The 20364-nt window shown below is 43.3% G+C and overlaps 1 protein-coding gene across 10 annotated transcripts in view; it reads right to left on the bottom strand.

The window, feature by feature from the left end:
• Positions 1 to 19572, bottom strand: part of ncoa2 (nuclear receptor coactivator 2) — a 440942-nt gene extending 421370 nt beyond the window's left edge. For 7 of the 10 annotated variants that reach the window (XM_072467588.1, XM_072467595.1, XM_072467593.1 and 4 more), the window contains exon 1: positions 19408 to 19572. The gene's annotated coding sequence lies outside the window, so the exon portion shown is untranslated. The remainder of the gene's footprint in view (positions 1 to 19407) is intronic. The other 3 variants (XM_072467590.1, XM_072467589.1, XM_072467591.1) reach the window with 1 other exon arrangement.
• Between the last annotated feature and the right edge of the window lie 792 nt (positions 19573 to 20364).

Raw genomic sequence — 20364 nt, 5'->3', positions numbered from 1 at the left:
CCATTCCGAAAAAGAACCTTTTATCCCAACTCTCTGCCTTCTGTCTCGACAGCCAATCGTCAATCCATGTTAGTACCTTGCCTCAAATACCATGGGCCCTTATTTTACTCAGCAGTCTCCCGTGAGGCACCTTATCAAAGGCCTTTTGGAAGTCAAGATAGATAACATCCATTGGCTCTCCTTGGTCTAAACTATTTGTTATCTCTTCAAAGAACTCTAACAGGTTTGTCAGGCATGACCTCCCCTTACTAAATCCATGCTGACTTGTCCTAATCTGACCCTGCACTTCCAAGAATTTAGAAGTCTCATCCTTAACAATGGATTCTAGAATCTTGTCAACAACCGAGGTTAGGCTAATTGGCCTATAATTTTCCATCTTTTTCCTTGTTCTCTTCTTGAACAGGGGGGTTGCAACAGCGATTTTCCAATCCTCTGGGACTGTCGCTGACTCTAGTGACCTTTGAAAGATCATAACTAACGCCTCCACTATTTCTTCAGCTATCTCCTTAAGAACTCTAGGATGTAGCCCATCTGGGCCTGGAGATTTATCAATTTTTAGACCTCTTAGTTTCTCTAGCACTTTCTCCTTTGTGATGGCTACCATATTCAACTCTGCCCCCTGACTCTCCTGAATTGTTGGGATATTACTCATGTCTTCTACTGTGAAGGCTGACGCAAAGTACTTATTTAGTTCCTCAGCTATTTCCTTGTCTCCCATCACTAGATTACCAGCGTCATTTTGGAGCGGCCCAATGTCTACTTTTGCCTTTAATGTATTTAAAGAAACTTTTACTATCATTCCTAATGTTTCTGGCTAGCCTACCTTCATATTTGATCCCCTCCTTCCTTATTTCTCTCTTTGTTATCCTCGGTTTGTTTTTGTAGCCTTCCCAATCTTCTGACTTCCCACTACTCTTTGCCACATTATAGGCTTTTTCTTTTGCTTTGATGCATTCCCTAACTTCCTTTGTCAGCCATGGCTGCCTAATCTCCCCTCTGATAACCTTTCTTTTCTTTGGGATGAACCTCTGTAGTGTGTCCTCAATTACTCCCAGAAACTCGTGCCATTGCTCTTCTACTGTCTTTCCCACTAGGCTCTGCTCCCAGTCGATTTGTCAGTTCCTCCCTCATGCCCCTGTAGTTACCTTTATTTAACTGTAACACCTTTACATCTGATTCCACCTTCTTTCTTTCAAATTGGAGATTGAATTCTACCATATTATGATCACTGCCTCCTAAGTGTTCCCTTACTTTAAGATCTTTAATCAAGTCTGGCTCATTACATAACACTAAGTCCAGAATGGCCTGTTCCCTCGTGGGCTCCATCACAAGCTGTTCCAAAAAGTCCTCCTGTAAACATTCAATGAATTCCCTTTCCTTGGGTCCACTGGCAGCATTATTTACCCAGTCCATCTGCATATTGAAGTCCCCCATGATCACTGTGACCTTGCCTTTCTGACATGCCCTTTCTATTTCGTGGTGCATTTTGTGCCCCTGGTCCTGACCACTGTTAGGAGGCCTGTACATAACTCCCATTATGGGTTTTTTGCCTTTGTGGTTCCTCAGCTCTACCCACACAGACTCCACATCATCTGACCCTATGTCGTTTAGTGCTATTGATTTAATTTCATTCCTAATTAACAAGGCAACCCCGCCCCCTCTGCCCACCTCCCTGTCTTTTCAATAGGTTGTGAATCCCTGGATGTTTAAATGCCAGTCCTGAACCCCCTGCAACCATGTCTCTGTGATGCCTACCACATCATACCTGCCAGTCACAATCGGGCCACAAGCTCATCTACCTTGTTCCGTACACTGCGCGCATTTAAATATAGCACCTTTAATTCTCTATTGACCGTCCCTTTTTGTTTTCTTAGTGTGGTGGACCTTGGTTTACTGAGCCTTTCCATACACTGTCATATTTTGTGGGATGGGGACTATCGTAACCTCTCCTGAGTTCTGTCTTTTCGTGCTTTTTTGTATTCCTAAGCAGCTACGCTTCCCACTGATTATTTCACCTCTTGGTTCCCTGACTTTCCCTTCCCCCCCAATCTTTAGTTTAAAGTCCTATTGACCACCCTATTTGCTCTTTTCACCAGAACACTGGTCCCGGCTCGGTTCAGGTGGAGACCATCCCAACGGTATAGGCCCCCCCCCCCCGTCCCAAAACTGATGCCAGTGTCCCATGAAAAGGAACCCCTCTTTCCCACACCACTCCATAAGACCATAAGACATAGGAGTGGAAGTAAGGCCATTCGGCCCATCGAGTCCACTCCACCATTCAATCACGGCTGATTTCAACTCCATTTACCCGCTCTCTCTCCACTCTTTCAGCCACGTGTTAACTTCCCTTATTCTTGCCTCCCTATGCCAATTTGCACATGGCTCGGGCAGTAATCCGGAAATTATGACCCTTGAGGACCTGTTTTTTTTAATTTGAGTCCTAGCTCTTTATAATCTCTAAACAGGTCCTCTTTTGTAGACTTGCCTATGTTGTTGGTACCGACATGGACCACAACTGGATCCTCCCCCTCCCTCTCCAGTATCCTTTCAAGCCGGTCAGAGATGTCCCGCACCCTAGCACCGGGCAGGCAACATACCATGCGGAACTCTCTATCCTGCTCACAAAGGATACTATCTATCCCCCTGATAATAGAATCCCCTACAACTACAACTTGCCTATTTACTCCCTCCCCTTGAATGGCCTGCTGAACCATGGTGCCTTGGTCAGCTGACTCAACCTTCCTGCAGCCCTGTCCACCATCCACACAGGGAGCAAGTGCCTCATACCTGTTGGACAGAGTCAAGGGCTGAGGCTCCTGAGTTCCTGACTGCTGGTTCCCTTTACCTGCCTGACTTGCAGTCACACCCTGCTGTCCCTGGCCACTAGCAGGATTTAAACTACTTACTCTGACAGGTGTGACTGCCTCCTGAAACACAGTGTCCAGGTAAGTCTCCCCCTCCCGGATGTGACTCAGTGTTTGAAGCTCAGACTCCAGCTCATCAACTCTGAGCCGGAGCTCTTCGAGCAGCCAACGCTTACTGCAGATGTGGTCGCTGCAGCTCGCAATGGGATCTGCCAGCTCCCACATCAAGCAGCTCAAGCACATCACCTGACCAGCCACCTCTAATTAATTAATTTGTTTAATTTAAGTTTACGAGTTTAGCTGTGTTTTTTTTTAATTTGGGGCAGATTTGCAATCAGAATCACAGCTTCCCTCTGATGTCACTTTTGGGGGGGGGGGGAAACCTGGAAAACAGGAAGTTACCGTTAGGTTTTTATACTTAGAGACTGCTCCTCCTCCTCCGAACGGCTCCCGAAATTAGGCCCGAAGAAAGAGAACAAAACAGTCGGGAAAAAGCACCTTCTCCCACTCTTCACCGAATTACCTCACTGCACCAAATTACCAAGTTTCAAATTCTCACTCTGTCTGTGTCTCACTCACTCAGGCTGTGTCTCTTTGACCAGCGCAACACTTAAGTGCGCTTTCTGTCAGTCTTTTATACAGACTTTAGGATGACTCACACTACCGAAACTTCAAAGAGAAGAATACAATGTGTACCTTTGTGCCCCTAAACAGGCCTCAGGTGACTGCCAGATGTGTGTATATTAGCATGATAAACATGACAACAACAACAAGCTAAGACATAATGATATTTAAAATTGAGTAGCATGGTTTGAAGTAAAAGTCAAGGCTTTTTATTCAACCATTTGCCTGAATTTTGAATAATTATTCAGCTAACATTGGTATGGGCTAGGGTTTAGAGAACCCCAAAGTGTATCATGGAGATCACCTGACCCACAACTTTTAATAGATTTTGGTATGGGGAGCACACAGCCCACTCTACAGGTGTGGTACAGCAGAAATGGAAAAAGTATTTTTTTTTAAAGCAAAACAATGTTTATTCTATGAACTCGTTAATCTTTTTAAAACAAACAGTGAACATCTTAGCAACCATTAATTCAAATACAACCCCCAAAGAATACAGCACTAAGTAATCCGTAAGCTGTCCTTTTAACATCCAGAAGACTTAAGAAACATATTTTAACAGAAGCACATTAGGTTTACATTCACTACTGAGAACAATTATAATTCTGAATTCACCAAATGATCAAGAGATAGTCTTTTCATGGCAGAGATCAACAGTACACCCGCACTGTCTGCCTTCAGCTCCAACATGGAAAACAAAACTAAAACACACCCTGCCGCAAACAGCTTAAAACAAAAGTAAAAAGCTGACAGACAGCCCAGCTCCACCCACACTCTGACATCACTGATAAACACCCATTTCTTAAAGGTACATTTCTGAAGCACCCATTTCTTTAAGGTACTCTCACATGACACCTACCCCAGAGGAAAAAAAATAAACCATCAACTTCAAGATGGTTTCATTTTTCACTATCCTTGAAACAAATGCACAGTAAATATACTTTTCGTTTCAAAACAAAGCACACGTAAACAGGTATAATATAGTCCATATTTTTTTGTTCTTCTTCCTCCAACTGAAACCCTTCTCAATTGACAGTCTCTTTGAACAAGAAGGTCCTCGCACGATCTGTCCATTTCTCTACGCCTCGGCATTTCTCTTTAAAGTCGGATACTTTAGTTCAATCTGATCATAAAAGAGTCCCTTGTAATTCTCCAACACATGAGCATTGGTTATCACAGCTGTCAGGCAGTCAAATGCCTGTTGAAACTCTGCTGTCCATTGAAATTTTCGACGTTTCTTCAGCAAGTCCATCAGTGGAGCAATCACGCTACAAAACATTTTGCACAAGTGTTCGATCAAATCCACTCATGCCAAGAAATCGCATTATTTCCCTTTGTCTCGAGAGTATCAGAAACTCCTCATGGAAAGTGACTTGGGCTTTTCCAAATTCACTTTTCGCGAGGTTTATCACCAAACCCGCCTCCTGAAGTCGATCGAATAACTCTATCAGATATTTTAAATGTTCTGTCCATGTCTGGCTGGAAATTACCAGATTGTCGATGAATACCGCACAATTGGGTAATCTTGAAACAACTTTGTTAGTTAACGGTTGAAATGTGGCTGGGGCGTTTTTCATGCCAAATGGCATAACTTTGAATTGGTATATACCACCTGGAGTCACAAAAGCTGAAATCTCCTTTGCCCTTTCAGATAAAGGCACCTGCCAGTAACCTTTAAGTAAATCCAGTTCGGAAATAAAAGCGGATTGTCCCACTTTCGCAATGCAATCCGCCAAACATAGGATAAGAGTCCATTCTTGTAACTGCATTAACCTTTCTAAAGTCCACACACAACCGTTGGGTACCGTCTGGTTTTGGTACCATCATTATGGGTGAACTCCATTGGCTACAACCCACTTCAATTATGCCATTTTTAAGCACCCTGTGCCAATTTTAAAAGGTTAAGTCGATGTGGAAGTTGTTTGATTGGAACAACATTACCCACATCTACATCATGCATAGCCATTTTAGTACTTCCCAATTTATCTCTACTAACCTGCCCATGTGATATCAATAACTCTTTCAGGTCAGTCCATTTTTCCTCCGGTAGGTAACTCAACAATTTATCCCAATTTTTAAGAACAACCTCGTTTTCCAATTTAATTGGAGGTATGTCAAATTACCAGTCATCTGGATTTGGTTCGAACTGAGTTAGAATCATTAAAACCTAATCATTTTTCTCTCTTTCCCTTTCAAAGTATCTTTTAAGCATATCCACATGACACACTCGGTGAGTCTTCCTTCTATCTGACGTTCTTACAACATAATTCACCTCACTTAATTTCCTTTCAATCTGATACGGTCCACAAAACCTAGCTTTTAAAGATTCACCTACCACTGGCAATAATACTAAAACTTTATCTCCAATGGCAAAACTATGAACTTTGGATTTCTTGTCTGCTACCCGTTTCATCACATTTTGTGCAACTTTTAAATGTTGTCTAGCCAATTCACCTGCTCCATTTAATCCTTCCCAAAAATTTGACACGTAATCCAATAATGTAATTTCCGATTTCTCACTCACCAATTTTTCCTTAATCAATTTAAGTGGTCCTCTTACCTCATGACCAAAAATTAGTTCAAAAGGACGAAATTTGGTTGATTCATTAGGTGCATCCCTCACTGCAAACAGTACGAATGGAATTCCTTTATCCTAATCATCTGGATAATCTTGACAATAAGCCCTCAACATTGTCTTTAATGTCTGATGCCACCTTTGTAATGCTCCCTGCAATTCTGGATGGTACGCAGTTGATTTAAATTGTTTTATGTCTAAGCTATCCATAACTTCTTTGAATAACCTAGAGGTAAAATTTGATGCTTGATCTGATTGTATTTCTGTGGGTAGTCCATATCTAGTAAAGAATTTAAGTAACTCCTCCACAATTTTTTAGCTGTAATATTACGTACTGGAATGACCTCTGGAAACCTAGTAGACAGATCCGTTATAGTCAAAAGATATTGATTCCGACTTTTCGTTTTAGCTAGCGGTCCTACGCAATCAATTATGACCCTTGTAAAAGGTTCCTCAAATGCTGGAATGGGCATTAAGGGCGCTGGTTTTATCACTGCTTGAGGTTTCCCTATCACTTGACATGTGTGACATGATTGACAAAATGTAACTACATCTTTATGTAGCCCAGACCAATAAAAATGTTTCTGGAATTTAGCTTGAGTTGTCCTTATTGCCAAATGACCTCCCACTGGTACCTCACGTGCAACTCGCAACACCTCCTTTCTATACCCTACCGGCAATACTACTTGATGAACTTCTGCCCACTTTTCGTCCGCCTGCATATGTAAAGGTCTCCATTTTCTCATCAAGACAACACTTTTACAGTAATAACACTCTGGTATAGTCTAAGATTCCTCTTCCGTGTATGCTTTCTGATATCCGTTTTATTTCTACATCTTTCTGTTGTAACTCTGCCAATTTTCCTGAACTAAAAATATTCGCCTCATCCTCCACCTGTTCTTGTTCTTTTTCAACCATCTGATCAAAAATAGTTTCTGATAATTGCACTTCAACTTCACTCTTTGATTCCTCCTCGTCTTACCCTGTGACTTTGCGGCCTTGTTACTACACAATCCGGAAATATCCCAGGATATTCGTCCTTGAACGCTTCAGTTGTCTGATTTTCCACTGGCTTATCAACCACAATAGGCATCACTCCCACCTGCGATCCAGCTATATCATTACCCAAGATAAACTGTATTCCTGGACCAGATAGTTTCTCTATTACTCCTACCACCACTTCACCACTCTTCAGTGGACTTTCCAACCTTACCTTATATAATTGAACACTACTCCTCTCACCCTGAATTCCACATATTACCACCTTTTCTGGCAACATTCTTCCCAAACTACATAACTCCTCATCTCTTACCATTAAAGATTGACTAGCTCCCGTATCTCTTAAAATTGTGACTTCTTTACCTGCTCCTCCTGAAACACAGGTAAACTTTACCCACACAAGTAAATTCTTTAAAGAGGTCTGGCACCTTCTTATCAATCACATCTTGATCAGGCTGTACAATCTTTTGCACCTCCTTCGCTTCACTTGGGCTTTCCTTTACCACTTCAACAAACTTAAGGACACAAGAACTAGGAGAAGGAGTAGGCCATCTGGCCCCTCGAGTCTGCTCCACCATTCAATGAGATCATGGTTGATCTTTTGTGGACTCAGCTCCACTTTCCGGCCCGAACACCATAACCCTTAATCCCTTTATTCTTCAAAAAACTATCTATCTTTATCTTAAAAACATTTAATGAAGGAGCCTCTACTGCTTCACTGGGCAAGGAATTCCATAGATTTACAACCCTTTGGGTGAAGAAGTTCCTCCTAAACTCAGTCCTAAATCTACTTCCCCTTATTTTGAGGCTATGCCCCCTACTTCTGCTTTCACCAACCTCTCCTCGTAATCCAACCCCTTCAGCTCTGGGATTAACCGAGTGAATCTCCTCTGCACACCCTCCAGTGCCAGTACGTCCTTTCTCAAGTAAGGAGACCAAAACTGAACACAATACTCCAGGTGTGGCCTCACTAACACCTTATACAATTGCAGCATAACCTCCCCAGTCTTAAACTCCATCCCTCTAGCAATGAAGGACAAAATTCCATTTGCCTTCTTAATCACCTGTTGCACCTGTAAACCAACTTTTTGCGACTCATGCACTAGCACACCCAGGTCTCTCTGCACAGCAGCATGTTTTAATATTTTATCATTTAAATAATAATCCCTTTTGCTGTTATTCCCACCAAAATGGATAACCTCACATTTGTAACATTGTATTCCATCTGCCAGACCCTAGCCCATTCACTTAGCCTATCCAAATCCCTCTGCAGACTTCCAGTATCCTCTGCACTTTTTGCTTTCCCACTTATCTTAGTGTCGTCTGCAAACTTGGACACATTGCCCTTGGTCCCCAACTCCAAATCATCTATGTAAATTGTGAACAATTGTGGGCCCAACACTGATCCTTGAGTGACACCACAAGCTACTGATTGCCAACCAGAGAAACACCCATTCATCCCCACTCTTTGCTTTCTATTAATTAACCAATCCTCTATCCATGCTACTACTTTCCCCTTAATGCCATGCATCTTTATCTTATGCAGCAACCTTTTGTGTGGCACCTTGTCAAAGGCTTTCTGGAAATCCAGATATACCACATCCATTGGCTCCCCGTTATCTACCGCCCGCACTGTTAATGTCCTCAAAAAATTCCACTAAATTCGTTAGGCACGACCTGCCCTTTATGAACCCATGCTGCGTCTGCCCAATGGGACAATTTCCATCCAGATGCCTCGCTATTTCTTCCTTGATGATAGATTCCAGCATCTTCCCTACTACCGAAGTTAAGCTCACTGGCCTATAATTACCCGCTTTCTGCCTACCTCCTTTTTTAAACAGTGGTGTCACGTTTGCTCATTTCCAATCCGCCGGGACCACCCCAGTCTAGTGAATTTTGGTAAATTATCACTAGTGCATTTGCAATTTCTCTAGCCATCTCTTTTAGCACTCTGGGATGCATTCCATCAGGTCCTGGAGACTTGTCTACCTTCAGCCCCATTAGCTTGCCCACTACCTCCTTGGTGATAACAATCCTCTCAAGGTCCTCACCTGTCATAGCCTCATTTCCATCAGTCACTGGCATGTTATTTGTGTCTTCCACTGTGAAGACCGACCCAAAAAACCTGTTCAGTTCCTCAGCCATTTCCTCATCTCCCATTATTAAATCTCCCTTCTCACCCTCTAAAGGACCAATATTTACCTTAGCCATTCTTTCTTGTTTTATATATTCCTTGTTTTATATATTTGTAGAAACTTTTACTCTGTTTTTATATTCTGAGTAAGTTTACTCTCAATCTTCTTTATAGCTTTTTTAGTAGCTTTCTGTTGCCCCCTAAAGATTTCCCAGTCCTCTAGTCTCCCACTGACCTTTGCCACTTTGTATGTTTTTTCCTTCAATTTGATACTCTCCCTTATTTCCTTAATCCACGGTCGATTTTCCCTCTTTTTACCGTCCTTCCTTTTTGTTGGTATAAACCTTTGCTGAGCACTGTGAAAAATCACTTGGAAGGTTCTCCACTGTTCCTCAACTGTTTCACCATAAAGTCTTTGCTCCCAGTCTAGCTGAGCTAGTTCTTCTCTCATTCCATTGTAATCTGCTTTGTTTAAGCACAAAATACTAGTGCTTGATTTTACCTTCTCACCCTCCATCTGTATTTTAAATTCCACGATATTGCGATCGCTCCTTCCGAGAGGATCCCTAACTACGAGATCCTGAATCAATCCTGCCTCATTACACAGGACCAGATCTAGGACCGCTTGTTCCCTTGTAGGTTCCATTACATACTGTTCTAGGAAACTACCGCGGATACATTCTATAAACTCCTCAAGGCTGCCTTGACCGACCTGGTTAAACCAATCGACATGTAGATTTAAATCCCCCATAACTGCTGTACCATTTCTACATGCATCAGTTATTTCTTTGTTTATTGCCTGCCCCGCCATAATGTTACTATTTGGTGGCCTATAGACTACACCTATCAGTGACTTTTTCGCCTTACTATTCCTGATTTCCACCCAAATGGATTCAACCTTATCCTCCATAGCACCGATGTCATCCCTTACTGTTGCCCGGATGTCATCCTTAAATAACAGAGCTACACCACCTCCCTTACCATCCACTCAGTCCTTCCGAATAGTTTGATACCCTCGGATATTTAACTCCCAGTCGTGACCATCCTTTAACCATGTTTCAGTAATGGCCACTAAATCATAGTCATTCACGATGATTTGCGCCATCAACTCATTTACAAACCCCACTGGCTTATCCTGTTTTACCACATCAGCCTTCCCAGTGCTTTTCTTTAACCACCAACACTGTGACTTTACCAAGCCTAGTTTATTAGTGAAAACATTTGAAATGTTTTATTTCTTTTCCACCCTCCTGGATTTCTTTTTTAATCTGAGGTATACTCTCCTTATTATCTCCCATCAGATCACCTTTACCTTTACCACTTGAGTATTTCTCATGTCCCCAGTTTCTATCCCTCACAGGTTGAAACTGATGTCGGAAAACAAGTTTTGATTTATGAACTAATTCATCATCATCTGCCATTTCTGCTGCTAATCTCGCAGTTTTAACCCTCTGCTCTTCCACAAGAGTTCTCACTACATCAGGAATTGAATTTTTAAACTCCTCCAAAAAGTATAATTTCTCTGAGAGCTTCATACATTTGGTCTATTTTCAAAGCCCTTATCCACCTATCAAAATAACTCTTGAGCCTTTCAAACTCCATGTATGTTTGATCAAATTCTTTCCTTACATTTCTAAACCTTTGTCTGTAGGCTTCAGGCAACAGTTCATATACACCCAAGATGGATTTTTTCACCTCCTCATACTTTCCAGATACCTCCTCCGGTAGTGATGCAAACACTTCACTAGCCCTACCTATCAGCTTTGTTTGAATCAGTAATACCCACATGTCCTGTGGCCATTTCATTTGTTTAGCTATCTTCTCAAATGAAATGAAAAAGGCTTCTACCTCCTTCACACCAAACCTTGGCAATGCTTGGACATATTTAAATAGATCCCCACCAAGCCTTCGACTATGAAGCTCTTTCTCACTATCATCCAACTGTACATTTCTCTTTACGTCTGCCAATTTTAACTGACTGTCATGTTTCATGGCCATTTTCTGAAGTTCAAACACTGTCTTTTCCCCTGATCTGTGTCTCCCTTTCTTTAGTGTTCTGCTAGGGCTATTCTTTCTTTTCTCCTTTCTTCTCTCTCCTTTTCTTTTTCCTCTCTCTCTCTTTTTCCTCTCTACCTCTTTCGTATTCAAGCTGCTTTAATTCTCTCTCATGTTCCATTTGCTTCGTTTGTAACTGACTTTTTGCCATTTCCAATGAGTCACACTGCATCTCAGGCAACTTTCAAATGCTTAGCCACCACATAATGACCTCAGCATTACCTGACAAAATGCGAAAAGATAACTGCAATGATTTTGCCAAATCTAACAATCTACTTTTAGTCTCTGTCCGTAAGGTACTGTGTGTGACCGTCTCCATCCCCAAAATCTTCAGAACCTCTGAAAGAGCCACTGTCCACAACACACTCCCTACTTAAACTAAAATACCACACCTGAAAAGCAACCACAATGTGCTCACCCCTCACTGTCTTTAAGTTCACTAAGCCAATCCAATAGATAGACTTTTATCCCGGACAAGCCCCCAATTTGTTATGGGCTAGGGTTTAGAGAACAATTCACCTGACCCACAACTTTTAATAGATTGTGGTATGGGGAGCACACGGCCCACTCTACAGGTGTGGTACAGCAGAAATGGAAACGTATTTTTTTTTTTTAAAAGCAAAACAATATTTATTCTATGAACTCAATTAACCCTTTTAAAACATAGTGAACATCTTAGCAACCATCAATTCAAATACAACCCCCAAAGACTACAACACTAAGTAATCCTTTAAGCTTTCCTTTTTACATCCATACGACTTAAAAACACCTTTTACCAGAAGCACATCAGGTTAAAGTCACTACGGAAACATTTATAATTCCGAATTCACCAAATGATCAAGAGATAGTCTTTTCATTGCAGAGAGATCAACAGTACACCTGCTTTGCCTGGCTTCAGCTCCAACACTGAAAACGAAACTAAAACACACCCTGCAGCAAACAGCCTAAAACAAAAGTAAAAGGCTGACAGACAACCCAGCTCCACCCACTCTGACATCACTGATAAACACCCATTTCTTAAAAGGTACATTTCTTAAACACCCATTTCTTAAAAGGACTCTTGCATGACAATGTGCCATCATGTTTATTCAATCAAGAATTATATTTTAGCAACAAGTTCAAAATTCAGTCTTCTTATGGAAATAAATTGTGTCTCCTCGGTTTTGATTTTCTGCACCACACACATAGGTGTCACGACTCAATGTCTCTCATGCCTCTGAATCAGAAGCTTGTGTATGCCCAGAAACTCAAGCACAAAATTTAGGCTGGCATCCCACTGCAACACAGTGCTGCATTGTCAAACTTGCTGTCTTTCAAATGAGATGCAAAACAGGTGGATGTAAACGATCCTGTGGCACTATTTTAAAGAAAAGCAAAGAGCTCGCCCCACTGTGTTATCAATATTTATCCCTCAATTAACGCCACAAAAATAAATTCTGCAGTCCTTGTCACATTGTTATTTGTTGGACTTTGTTGCATGCAAATTAGTTACCATGCTTCCGACAATACTTTCTAGGGAGAATTCCCCATGTCACTGGTGTATTCCACATTACTCCACACAAGAGGTTTCCGAAATTAGTGCAGCAATATTTTAACACATTTTATTCCAGCAGTTAGCAGACTTGACAAAACAATGTTCCCTTTCCCATCCCAGTAAAGCAGTGTTTTGATAATCCCCTGAAGCAGGGATGTATTCAGCACAACCATGGGAAATTAGAAAATACCAGAAAAGCATTCATGTCACACAACTTGTTTTAGCTCATTTTATAATTCAGAAGCGATAATAATGAGATTCATGACTGAAGAATTGTGCTAAATTGTTACAGAGTACACAAGCATTCTGGATAAATCCCTGATAAAAATATAAAAGTCAGTTAATCACATTCTTCAGTAAACATAACTGCCATTACCACGTTAAAACAAACATATTTATCATTTTACCACCCGTTTCACAAACTGGACTTGTATTAGTAGATGGTGGAGCTGTGCCTGGTGTGTTAATGGAACTCTTTCAACTTTTCCAACTGGCACCAAAGCCTTGAATCTATCTGGGTAAAATGGCAGTCAACAAAGAAGGCAAGATTGTGGGAATGTTGAAAAAGAAATGAAAGACAGGAAAATGAGATCAGGCAGGCCAATGAAATACCGATCAAAAGCAACAAATAATTCACAGAAATTCACCCCTGAAGATGAGACTTTTGCTTCTTTAAAAAGTTCATCATAAAATCAATCCAAAGTTGATACATATATGTTGGTCAGTACAGCACAGTTTTCTCGTTGTACAGAAGAAATTACTTCCATAGTCAGTTTCTAGTGCATACTGTATGTTATTTCCAAGATTCATTACTAATAATAACCTTCATTAATGTCACAAAGTAGGCTTACATTAACAACGCAATAAAGCTACGGTGAAAAACCCCCAGTCGTCACACTCCAGCACCTGTTCAGGTACACTGAGGGAGAATTCAGAATGTCCAATTCACCTAACAGCACGTCTTTTGGGGCTTGTGGGAGGAAACCCACGCAGATACGGGGAGAGCGTGCAGACTCCACACAGACAGTGACCAGGGCCGGGAATCGAACTCGGGTCACTGGCGCTGTGAAGCAAGTGCTAAGCACTATGCTACAGTGCCACCCCCAAGGTCAAACAACTAACTTTCTTCAAGAGAAAAACATTTATGTCTGCATTGTTACAAAATAATAAAAAGTGCCGGATGCATTAAGGAAGTTTCCAAGTCCATATAGTTTGACAATCCAGACTCGAAATGTTAGCTCCCTTTTCTCTCCACAGATGCTGTCAGACCTGCTGAGATTGTCCAGTATTTTCTGTTTTTGTTAAAGAAAATAGGCCTTTGCTTTGGATTCAACCTATAAATCAAAATCAGACTGCTAATTTATAAGCAATTGGAATATGCAGTTACAGTTGAATAAGAGAAATATAAACTGCAGAGTTTAAAATCCAGTTTTATCTACAATTCCTCTGCTACGTTTCTGATCCCAAATATATATTTTCAAGGGGGAGGGTGTTGAGAAGGAGACAGATAAAGAAGCAAGTATTTTACTCTGCAGCAGAGGAAAAGAAAGGAGAAAAAGTCAACAAAAGTCAGATGTGCCAATCTCCTTATTACATAGCAGCATTGTCAAAAGACTTGGAATAGTCCTTCTGTGTGCCATCACATCTACAGAATCCAGCATACCGAGAGGAAAGAATAAAGATATTTTCTCCAGCAATTCAAAGAGAAAATTATTGCAGCTCCGTAGTTAATTTCTTCCATTTGTGGAACAGCACCCAAATTATTTATTTATTTTAAAATTAAATTTTAGGAGTACCCAATTCATTTTTTCCAATTAAGGGGCAATGTAGCGTGGCCAATCCACCTACCCTGCACATCTTTGGGTTGTCGGGGCGAAACCCACGCAAACATGGGGAGAATGTGCAAACTCCACACGGACAGTGACCCAGAGCCAGGATCGAACCTGGGACCTCGGTGCCGTGATGCAGCTGTGCTAACCACTATGCTGCCCTTGAACAGCACCCAAATTAACCACTACTGAAATTGTGGTTATTTTGTCATCTAAGAAAGCACATTTCAGGAGAGTAAACTCTTTCGGTTGAAGTGCTATAGGGAACAAAATATGGGGAATTATTTTAAAAGGATGTTGAAGGGAAAATGGAACTGTATTAAGGTTATTTACCAAAAATCACTGAAGCAGTCTATCCAGGAAACAAGCCCAAACCAGTATGAATAAAAGTGGAAATATGACAAGAGGGAAAAAAGTGACTAAAATTCTGAAAATTACAGAGAATAAAGATGAGAAGGAGTGGAAACTCAAACAGAGAATGGCAATAAATGAATGAATATACAGATAGGAGTGATCCAAGTGCTTTCTTAGTGCTATCGGTTATGTAATTGGACTAGTTCTGGAATAACCCAGAGAACGAGTTCAAATCCTACACTGCAGCTTCGGAATTTTAGTAGTTTTAAACAAAAAATGTGTGTGATCAGAAGTGACACGTGTTGGATTGTAATAACTCAACTGGCTCAGTAATGTCCTCAGGGGAAGATATCTACCAACCTTGCCCAGTCAGGCCTAAATTTGACTTGTCACATATCAACAAGGCTAACTTTAAACTGCCTTCTGAAGAGGCCCACCAACACTCAATTGTATCAAACCACATAATGGAAAGAGGGGGTTGGAAAGCCTTTGAAGATACAGTAGATTTTTTTCTGAAACTGAAGTTGAACAGGATTCAGGCTGATAATTCCCTTTTAATGGTGCTGGTGGAATTGTTTCAGAAGACATTTGAACCTGCCACTAAACACTTGGGAATAAAGTACTATTTTGAGCCAAAGCTGACACCTGGACAGCAAGGGCAGCACGGTAGCATTGTAGGGCAGCACGGTAGCATTGTGGATAGCACAATTGCTTCACAGCTCCAGGATCCCAGGTTCAAGTCCGGCTTGGGTCACTGTCTGTGCGGAGTCTGCACGTCCTCCCCGTGTGTGCGTGGGTTTTCTCCGGGTGCTCCGGTTTCCTCCCAGTTCAAAGATGTGCAGGTTAGGTGGATTGGCCATAATAAATTGCCCTTAGTGTTGGGTGGGGTTACTGGGTTATGGGGATAGGGTGGAGGTGTGGACCTTGGGTGGGGTGCTCTTTCCAAGAGCCGGTGCGGACTCGATGGGCCGAATGGCCTCCTTCTGCACTGTAAATTCTATGATCATCTATGAAGTAGTAACAAGGCAGAATGAAAACCAGTCACTGGACTGTAGTCCCATGTGGGTCAGAGTGGGAGCTACTGCTGTATAGAGAAGATAGAATATTGGCCAAGCTGTCTAGGTTTGTGGATATAATGAAATCGGGAGCTAGCCAATGTCCAATTGACCACAAAAAAGTGATCTCAGCAGGCTTGACTACTGGGCATAGGCTGGCAGATACAAGTTCAACATCAATAATGTAAATTACAAAATTGGGCAATGTAAAATCTAGCTCATTAAGTAAATATGATCATGATTGAGGTAAATGAGGGGCAATTCAGGAGAGGTGCTGATGGGTGGGTCAATGAAGTCTTGACCTCCCTGTTTATAGCTTGGAAAGAAACTAAACTTAGTGCAGTTGGTAATGCAATGTTATCAGCCTAGGTGAATCTGCATCTGAATTATGCGCACAATTTTAGTCCCTACAATGCAGGACAGACGCAGAAAAATTAATGGCAGTTCAGGGATGAGTTCCAAGGAATGATTATCTGAAAAGGGTGATGAGCACAGCCTTATTTGGCTGGTTTTCACTGGCAAGGAAAATTTCAATACCAGAAAGTAATTCTGTGGACACAAGATTTGAATAGCATAATGCAGTTTAACGTTTTAAATGTCAAAGAAAATAAAGGTAACTTGTTTCAATACAGGGATGAAAAAAATTATGGAACAGGGTACCAACACATCTGATGGTACAGAAAGTCATGGCTGATTTTGAAAATTATCCATGGCTATTAGTGGGTTAAATTAAACATAGAACTAGGTGAACAAACAATATTTTCCTAATTTATGCATAAAGAACTAAATGGGTTCCTGGTATTTGCAATTTTGAGTTGACAGGGGCGAACCCCTAATCCAGCTCATTCCATGCTCCAAAACCCAATTCAAATTGAATCCAATCCATGGTCGACAAAAAAGAGAGACATACCAGATCCAGACATTACACCTGACCTCAAGCTCAATCTTAGCCAAAAAGCTGAGAAGCAATGGTATTTGCAATTTTTGGTAAATTCTAGTACGGCACTATAAATACCTACATCACTTCTTTTAAAAAAAGCAAAATACTGCAGATGTGGGAAATATGAAACAAAAAACAGAAAATGCTGGAAATACTCAGGTCTGGCAGGATCTGTGCAGATTGAGGGGGATTTTCCATACACCCCTGTGGCGCATTTCTCAACAGCGGGAGGCGTCCCATGGCCGGGGTTCGCCATCGGTGGGACCGGAGGATCCCACTGGCGAGAAAGCCTGGCAAATCCCCTCCCCCTCAAACCTTTTAAGTCTGTGACCTTTCATCAGAACTTGGAAAAGTTAGAATTGTGTTAAGTGAAGGCAGCACGGTGTTGCAGTGGGTTAGCCCTGCTGCTTCACGCCGCCGAGGGCCCAGGTTTGATCCCGGCTCTGGGTCACTGTCCGTGTGGAGTTTGCACATTCTTCCAGTGTTTGCATGGGTTTCGTCCCCACAGCTGAAAGATGCACAGGTTAGGTGGATTGAACACGCTAAATTGCCCCTTAATTGGAAAAAAAATTATTTATTGGGTACACTAAATTTTTTTTTTAAGAATTGTTACGTGAAAGAGGAAGGATGGGATTGCTAGTTTGTTTGGTCCCATTGCCTGTCCCCTCTATGTTGGGAAGGGGTGAAAAATGAAATATGGGTTTCTGCTGGTCATTGGACTTCTAGACATACCACATGCGTAAAATCAAATAACTGCAAATTCAGGCTCTGCTCGTGTCCGCCTAGATCGAATAACCTGTCAAAACTGTCTAGATTGGTTTATGAAGAGACCTGGATCAGGTACTGCAGCACGGCTTCTACGACAGAACAGCCAATCAGTATTATCAGTATGTTAATCAAGTGTGGAAAATAATTTATTTTGCAGAACTCGTAGGTAATGTTGATCATTCGCACGGATTAAGGATTAATTCTGCGACTAATTAAGTACAGCCGTGGATCCAAATGATCGTGCCTAGTCAAACCACATTTGAGAAACTTTTTCCCCCTTTTGCAAAAAAAAAAACCAAAGGGAGCAAAACATTCTCGCAGAAAAATACTTTTCACTGTACCTCGGTACACGTGACAATAAACAAATCCAAAATGCAAGATGCAGGGCGCTGCTGTGGGAGAGAGAAAGGGGCAGCAGCGATTTGCAATCACGGCGCATGGAAAGGACAAGTTTCCCAGAGCTTCGCAGTGTTTCTATAATGGATCCTCGGTGTTTTCCACTTCTTGTTTCGGAACATCAGCCACCGGGGGGGGGGGGGGGGGGGGGGGGGCACAAGAAATCCTGAAAATAAAACCTCAACCAACAAATAAAAGTGGCGCCTGGCGGGCAATCGGGTAAAAAGTAGAAAAAAGTTTTACTCCGCTTTGTGCGGATGAATCGAGGGGCGCTCATGCAGCGTCAAGAAGACCAGTTTCAGCCGCATTTAAGTGGCTGCCCAGGAGCTGCCATTGGTCCCCGGGCCTTAATCACTGTTTTATCTTTCAGGATAACTCAGAGACCCGTCTCAGCCCCTGCCCCCCGGGGGGGGGGGGGGGGGGGCCGCGGCAGAGAGAGAACACCACCAACCCCCAACCCACCCCGGTATCCTTGGGAGTTGTAGTCCTGTGTCACCACCCCTCACCCCAACCAAATCGTGTAATGGAGGAAACCATCCAGTAAAACTATAACTCCCGGCGCGCACTGCGGGTACACTCGGCGCCTGCGCTCTCGCCCGCTCTCGGTGTTTATCATTACTGTTGATGAGCCGTTTAGCGAGCTTCAGTGCAACCGAACTTTACACCCGGGGAGACATGGCCCCGCCTTCGCACCAGCGCAGCCGCCTTCGATTGGTTAGAATCACAGGCATCCTCGCCGTGCCAAGGCGCTACCGGCTTTCCGATTGGCCGGCTGCGCTGTCCATCATTGGCGCCTTTCGGATGCTTCCGTTGAAGTTCGGTTGAGAAGCCAAAAGCAAAGCTCGCATTTTTAGCTCGAAATCCTTAACCCAATTAGTGAAAGCGGCGCCTCCCTCCCCCCCCCCCCCCCCCCCCGATATCAGCGGCTCCAGCGCCACACCAGCCAAACAATAAAATACACGCAGAGCAACACTGTAAGACCAAGGAGCCGGGACATTTCATGCTAAAACACACACTTTAATGACCTCGCTGGAGAAGTTGAGGCTCTGGAGAGTCCCTGACGGGGCGGGCGAGCTGGAAGGTTCCCGAAGCTTCCCCCACCCCCAGATTGGGGGCAGCAACGAAACCGATATCATTTTGGGGGTGGCAGCAGCAGCTACCCCGGGCCGGAACAGACCCACGCCGTCGCCGCCTCGGCTCCCTCTTCCTCACTTCCCCCGTAACAGTGCGAATAAAAAACCCGGCAAAGGCGAGGCCGAGACCAGGAGCCGCCTACTCACCGGCTGAACGGGCTGGGCTGGAGGGGTCAGCAAGAGCAGCGGTTCAGGGGGCTGACCTTCGCTTCTGAAGAGGGACTCTCCCAACTGTCCGCCATGATGCTCCTTGTGTATTTAAATGGCAACTTCCCACAACCGAGTGAGCGAAGGGGGAGGGACAGAGAGGGGGGTGGGGGAGGAGGGCTGGGCTCTGGGCCGGCCCGCCGGCTGGCTGGCTGACAACAGGCGAGCGCTCTGCCGCCTCTATCACTCTGCAATGGGCTTCACAAGTTTGTAAACATTCCTCCGCCAGGACTGCTCCGAGTCCCCATCACCTGCCACAGGACTAGGCGGCTGCTCTGGTGGACCATGCCCCTCACCCCCGGCTCTTCCCTCACTCACTCACATTCCCCTCCCGGCTCACACCATTCCTTTATGGTCGGGCCAAACTGTCCCGGGAAGCACAACAGATCATCGGCAGAATTAAATGTTCCCTTCTCAACCCCCACTCCTAGAAAAAAAAACAGTAAGATCAGCCCCCGAGCTGCTTCTGCAGAGTCTGTTATCTCGTCCTTCCTCCAATGTACAAATCACAGAGTGCCAAGAATACAGGCATGGTCAAAAAAATAAGATTGACAACCCGCCTAGATTCCCGCGGGCTGTTTATCTGTGATTCCCCACAGTTTATCTGTGAGATTCGTGGGGAGGGAGGGGGTTTAGTAAACCTGCGGGTTACAAGGACGGTTTGGAAGTAGAAGTAGATTTGGAGAGGGCACTCCAGACCACAGGGACCAGGCAGCTGCCAATGATGGGACAAAGTGAGAGTGGGCGCCCCACAACCGGGTGACCACATCTGTCCCGGGTTTTCTGACGTGCTTGTGCTCCCCGGGTTCACGAAATTCACCCGCACACTAATCGACGGCTGCACATGTTCATATCAGGATCAACGTGACCCTGAGCTGCCCCGCGGTCGGTCAATAA

The sequence above is a fragment of the Scyliorhinus torazame genome, chromosome 11 (genome assembly GCF_047496885.1).
Source record: "Scyliorhinus torazame isolate Kashiwa2021f chromosome 11, sScyTor2.1, whole genome shotgun sequence".
In the NCBI taxonomy this organism is placed as follows: Eukaryota; Metazoa; Chordata; class Chondrichthyes; order Carcharhiniformes; family Scyliorhinidae; genus Scyliorhinus; species Scyliorhinus torazame.
This window is presented reverse-complemented; position numbering and strand designations above follow the sequence as displayed.